We start from the raw sequence: 6,924 nt of genomic DNA on the forward strand, positions 1-6,924 counted from the left end.
TAATCCCTATGTAAAAAAGTTATTTAAGCAAGAATATGTAATTGAAAAAAATTAGAAGAATTTATTTTAGCCGTAAATCGAAAATAATGGGGACACCGGAGCTGTTCGAAGCGCCGAGACGCGCCGCGTACGGCCGAATATTTTCAAAGTCCCAACGTACCGATCAAGAGTAAAGTACCATTTTCCTACATTAGATTTCGTTCTAAATGCTTAATCCCTATGTAAAAACGTTAGTTAAGCAAGAATATCGTATTTTAAAAAAAATCTAATGATAGGATTTTCCAGAAAATTGAAAAAACCGAAAAATGTCAAGAGTAAAGTGCCATTTTCTGACATTAGATTTCGTTCTAAATGCTTAATCCCTATGTAGAAACGTTAGTTAAGCAAGAATATCGTATTTTTAAAAAAATCTAATGATAGGATTTTTCAGAAAATTGAAAAAACCGTAAAATGTCAAGAGTAAAGTGCCATTATTTTAAACAATGTATCGTTCTAAATGCTTAATCCCTATGTAAAAAAGTTATTTAAGCAAGAATATGTAATTGAAAAAAATTAGAAGAATTTATTTTAGCCGTAAATCGAAAATAATGGGGACACCGGAGCTGTTCGAAGCGCCGAGACGCGCCGCGTACGGCCGAATATTTTCAAAGTCCCAACGTACCGATCAAGAGTAAAGTACCATTTTCCTACATTAGATTTCGTTCTAAATGCTTAATCCCTATGTAAAAACGTTAGTTAAGCAAGAATATCGTATTTTTAAAAAAATCTAATGATAGGATTTTCCAGAAAATTGAAAAAACCGAAAAATGTCAAGAGTAAAGTGCCATTTTCTGACATTAGATTTCGTTCTAAATGCTTAATCCCTATGTAGAAACGTTAGTTAAGCAAGAATATCGTATTTTTAAAAAAATCTAATGATAGGATTTTTCATAAAATTGAAAAAACCGTAAAATGTCAAGAGTAAAGTGCCCTTATTTTAAACATTATATCGTTCTATATGCTTAATCCCTATGTAAAAAAGTTATCTAAGCAAGAATATGTTATTGAATAAAATGAGAAAAATTTATTTTAGCCGTAAATCGAAAATAATGGGGACACCGGAGCTGTTCGAAGCGCCGAGCGCGCCGCGTACGCCCGAATATTTTCAAAGTCCCAACGTACCGATCAAGAGTAAAGTACCATTTTCCTACATTAGATTTCGTTCTAAATGCTTAATCCCTATGTAAAAACGTTAGTTAAGCAAGAATATCGTATTTTAAAAAAAATCTAATGATAGGATTTTCCAGAAAATTGAAAAAACCGAAAAATGTCAAGAGTAAAGTGCCATTTTCTGACATTAGATTTCGTTCTAAATGCTTAATCCCTATGTAGAAACGTTAGTTATGCAAGATTATCGTATTTTTAAAAAAATCTAATGATAGGATTTTTCAGAAAATTGAAAAAACCGTAAAATGTCAAGAGTAAAGTGCCCTTATTTTAAACATTATATCGTTCTAAATGCTTAATCCCTATGTAAAAAAGTTATCTAAGCAAGAATATGTTATTGAATAAAATGAGAAAAATTTATTTTAGCCGTAAATCGAAAATAATGGGTCGAGCGAATCGGTCGATTGCGCCGAGACGCGCTATGATGCAACAGACGAGCGATTGGAACGCCCGAATATTTTCAAAGTCCCAACGTACCGATCAAGAGTAAAGTACCATTTTCCTACATTAGATTTCGTTCTAAATGCTTAATCCCTATGTAAAAACGTTAGTTAAGCAAGAATATCGTATTTTTAAAAAAATCTAATGATAGGATTTTCCAGAAAATTGAAAAAACCGAAAAATGTCAAGAGTAAAGTGCCATTTTCTGACATTAGATTTCGTTCTAAATGCTTAATCCCTATGTAGAAACGTTAGTTATGCAAGATTATCGTATTTTTAAAAAAATCTAATGATAGGATTTTTCAGAAAATTGAAAAAACCGTAAAATGTCAAGAGTAAAGTGCCCTTATTTTAAACATTATATCGTTCTAAATGCTTAATCCCTATGTAAAAAAGTTATCTAAGCAAGAATATGTTATTGAATAAAATGAGAAAAATTTATTTTAGCCGTAAATCGAAAATAATGGGTCGAGCGAATCGGTCGATTGCGCCGAGACGCGCTATGATGCAACAGACGAGCGATTGGAACGCCCGAATATTTTCAAAGTCCCAACGTACCGGTCAAGAGTAAAGTACCATTTTCCTACATTAGATTTCGTTCTAAATGCTTAATCCCTATGTAAAAACGTTAGTTAAGCAAGAATATCGTATTTTAAAAAAAATCTAATGATAGGATTTTCCAGAAAATTGAAAAAACCGAAAAATGTCAAGAGTAAAGTGCCATTTTCTGACATTAGATTTCGTTCTAAATGCTTAATCCCTATGTAGAAACGTTAGTTAAGCAAGAATATCGTATTTTTAAAAAAATCTAATGATAGGATTTTTCAGAAAATTGAAAAAACCGTAAAATGTCAAGAGTAAAGTGCCATTATTTTAAACAATGTATCGTTCTAAATGCTTAATCCCTATGTAAAAAAGTTATTTAAGCAAGAATATGTAATTGAAAAAAATTAGAAGAATTTATTTTAGCCGTAAATCGAAAATAATGGGGACACCGGAGCTGTTCGAAGCGCCGAGACGCGCCGCGTACGGCCGAATATTTTCAAAGTCCCAACGTACCGATCAAGAGTAAAGTACCATTTTCCTACATTAGATTTCGTTCTAAATGCTTAATCCCTATGTAAAAACGTTAGTTAAGCAAGAATATCGTATTTTAAAAAAAATCTAATGATAGGATTTTCCAGAAAATTGAAAAAACCGAAAAATGTCAAGAGTAAAGTGCCATTTTCTGACATTAGATTTCGTTCTAAATGCTTAATCCCTATGTAGAAACGTTAGGTAAGCAAGATTATCGTATTTTTAAAAAAATCTAATGATAGGATTTTTCATAAAATTGAAAAAACCGTAAAATGTCAAGAGTAAAGTGCCCTTATTTTAAACATTATATCGTTCTAAATGCTTAATCCCTATGTAAAAAAGTTATCTAAGCAAGAATATGTTATTGAATAAAATGAGAAAAATTTATTTTAGCCGTAAATCGAAAATAATGGGTCGAGCGAATCGGTCGATTGCGCCGAGACGCGCTATGATGCAACAGACGAGCGATTGGAACGCCCGAATATTTTCAAAGTCCCAACGTACCGATCAAGAGTAAAGTACCATTTTCCTACATTAGATTTCGTTCTAAATGCTTAATCCCTATGTAGAAACGTTAGTTAAGCAAGATTATCGTATTTTTAAAAAAATCTAATGATAGGATTTTTCATAAAATTGAAAAAACCGTAAAATGTCAAGAGTAAAGTGCCCTTATTTTAAACAATGTATCGTTCTAAATGCTTAATCCCTATGTAAAAAAGTTATTTAAGCAAGAATATGTTATTGAAAAAAATTAGAAAAATTTATTTTAGCCGTAAATCGAAAATAATGGGGACACCGGAGCTGTTCGAAGCGCCGAGACGCGCCGCGTACGGCCGAATATTTTCAAAGTCCCAACGTACCGATCAAGAGTAAAGTACCATTTTCCTACATTAGATTTCGTTCTAAATGCTTAATCCCTATGTAAAAACGTTAGTTAAGCAAGAATATCGTATTTTAAAAAAAATCTAATGATAGGATTTTCCAGAAAATTGAAAAAACCGAAAAATGTCAAGAGTAAAGTGCCATTTTCTGACATTAGATTTCGTTCTAAATGCTTAATCCCTATGTAGAAACGTTAGTTAAGCAAGATTATCGTATTTTTAAAAAAATCTAATGATAGGATTTTTCATAAAATTGAAAAAACCGTAAAATGTCAAGAGTAAAGTGCCCTTATTTTAAACATTATATCGTTCTAAATGCTTAATCCCTATGTAAAAAAGTTATCTAAGCAAGAATATGTTATTGAATAAAATGAGAAAAATTTATTTTAGCCGTAAATCGAAAATAATGGGTCGAGCGAATCGGTCGATTGCGCCGAGACGCGCTATGATGCAACAGACGAGCGATTGGAACGCCCGAATATTTTCAAAGTCCCAACGTACCGATCAAGAGTAAAGTACCATTTTCCTACATTAGATTTCGTTCTAAATGCTTAATCCCTATGTAAAAACGTTAGTTAAGCAAGAATATCGTATTTTTAAAAAAATCTAATGATAGGATTTTCCAGAAAATTGAAAAAACCGAAAAATGTCAAGAGTAAAGTGCCATTTTCTGACATTAGATTTCGTTCTAAATGCTTAATCCCTATGTAGAAACGTTAGTTAAGCAAGAATATCGTATTTTTAAAAAAATCTAATGATAGGATTTTTCAGAAAATTGAAAAAACCGTAAAATGTCAAGAGTAAAGTGCCCTTATTTTAAACATTATATCGTTCTAAATGCTTAATCCCTATGTAAAAAAGTTATCTAAGCAAGAATGTGTTATTGAATAAAATGAGAAAAATTTATTTTAGCCGTAAATCGAAAAAAAGTCTGTTCGTTTCTCTGTCTCTCTCGCGCGATCGAAGTATTGATGTTTCCCGGCAAAGTAATGGGATATTAATTAAACTTTATACACGAAATTACTCGTTTTGATCCCCGCTACACAGCCGTATACTTTTTATAATTTTGTGGAATCGGGAACCTTGAAATATTTAACATAACGCGGATCGACTGTCTCTGTCTCTTTCTAGATCGGAATAATCGATGTTTCCCGGCAAACTATTGGGAGTTTAATTAAACTTTATACATGAAATTACTCGTTTTGATCCCCGCTACACAGCCGTATACTTTTTATAATTTTGTGGAATCGGTAACCTTGAGATATTTAACATAACGCGGATCGACTGTCTCTGTCTCTTTCTAGATCGGAATAATCGATGTTTCCCGGCAAACTATTGGGAGTTTAATTAAACTTTATACATGAAATTACTCGTTTTGATCCCCGCTACACAGCCGTATACTTTTTATAATTTTGTGGAATCGGTAACCTGGAGATATTTAACATAACGCGGATCGTCTATCTCTGTCTCTTTCTAGATCGGAATAATCGATGTTTCCCGGCAAAGTAATGGGAGATTAATTAAACTTTATACACGAAATTACTCGTTTTGATCCCCGCTACACAGCCGTATACTTTTTATAATTTTGTGGAATCGGGAACCTTGAAATATTTAACATAACGCGGATCGACTGTCTCTGTCTCTTTCTAGATCGGAATAATCGATGTTTCCCGGCAAACTATTGGGAGTTTAATTAAACTTTATACATGAAATTACTCGTTTTGATCCCCGCTACACAGCCGTATACTTTTTATAATTTTGTGGAATCGGTAACCTTGAGATATTTAACATAACGCGGATCGACTGTCTCTGTCTCTTTCTAGATCGGAATAATCGATGTTTCCCGGCAAACTATTGGGAGTTTAATTAAACTTTATACATGAAATTACTCGTTTTGATCCCCGCTACACAGCCGTATACGTTTTATAATTTTGTGGAATCGGTAACCTTGAGATATTTAACATAACGCGGATCGACTGTCTCTGTCTCTTTCTAGATCGGAATTATCGATGTTTCCCGGAAACTAATGGGATATTAATTAAACTTTATACACGAAATTACTCGTTTTGATCCCTGCTACACAGCCGTATACTTTTTATAATTTTGTGGAATCGGGAACCTTGAAATATTTAACATAACGCGGATCGACTGTCTCTGTCTCTTTCTAGATCGGAATTATCGATGTTTCCCGGCAAACTATTGGGAGATTAATTAAACTTTATACATGAAATTACTCGTTTTGATCCCCGCTACACAGCCGTATACTTTTTATAATTTTGTGGAATCGGTAACCTGGAGATATTTAACATAACGCGGATCGTCTATCTCTGTCTCTTTCTAGATCGGAATAATCGATGTTTCCCGGCAAAGTAATGGGAGATTAATTAAACTTTATACACGAAATTACTCGTTTTGATCCCCGCTACACAGCCGTATACTTTTTATAATTTTGTGGAATCGGAAACCTTGAAATATTTAACATAACGCGGATCGACTGTCTCTGTCTCTTTCTAGATCGGAATAATCGATGTTTCCCGGCAAACTATTGGGAGTTTAATTAAACTTTATACATGAAATTACTCGTTTTGATCCCCGCTACACAGCCGTATACTTTTTATAATTTTGTGGAATCGGTAACCTGGAGATATTTAACATAACGCGGATCGTCTATCTCTGTCTCTTTCTAGATCGGAAGAATCGATGTTTCCCGGCAAACTAATGGGAGTTTAATTAAACTTTATGCATCAAATCATTCAGTTTGACTCCTGCAACACAACCAAACACTCTCTGTAATTTTCTGAACTGAAAAACCACTGAAATTGCGCTCGAAATGCGGAGCGACGGGTCGACGCGTCTGCACTGTGCGACAGCTAGTCAAAACGTCCGAACAGCGTATTGTTTTCGATCTCTTGGTATAATATTCGTATTCCTTGCTGTGTATAGCTTCCGATCGATTATTGCAATGGTCAAAGTTCCAGCGGCGTAATGCTTTCCATAAGATTACATTAATATAACCAGCGGCATATTGCTTTCTATCTTGTAATGAAAATTTTATAACCAAGTACCAACGGCGTATTGCTTTCGTTCGGATAATGGAGATTTTACAACCAAGTACCAGCGGTTTCTGTCTTATAATTAAATTATTATAATAAAATAAAGTACCAGCGGCGTGTTACTTTCGTTCGGATAATGGAGATTTTACAACCAAGTATCAGCGGTTTCTGTCTTATAATTAAATTATTATAATAAAATAAAGTACCAGCGGCGTGTTACTTTCGTTCGGATAATGGAGATTTTATGTCCAGCGGCGTAGTGCTTT

This window comes from Megalopta genalis, unplaced genomic scaffold (assembly GCF_051020955.1).
Source record: "Megalopta genalis isolate 19385.01 unplaced genomic scaffold, iyMegGena1_principal scaffold0030, whole genome shotgun sequence".
Classification (NCBI taxonomy): Eukaryota; Metazoa; Arthropoda; class Insecta; order Hymenoptera; family Halictidae; genus Megalopta; species Megalopta genalis.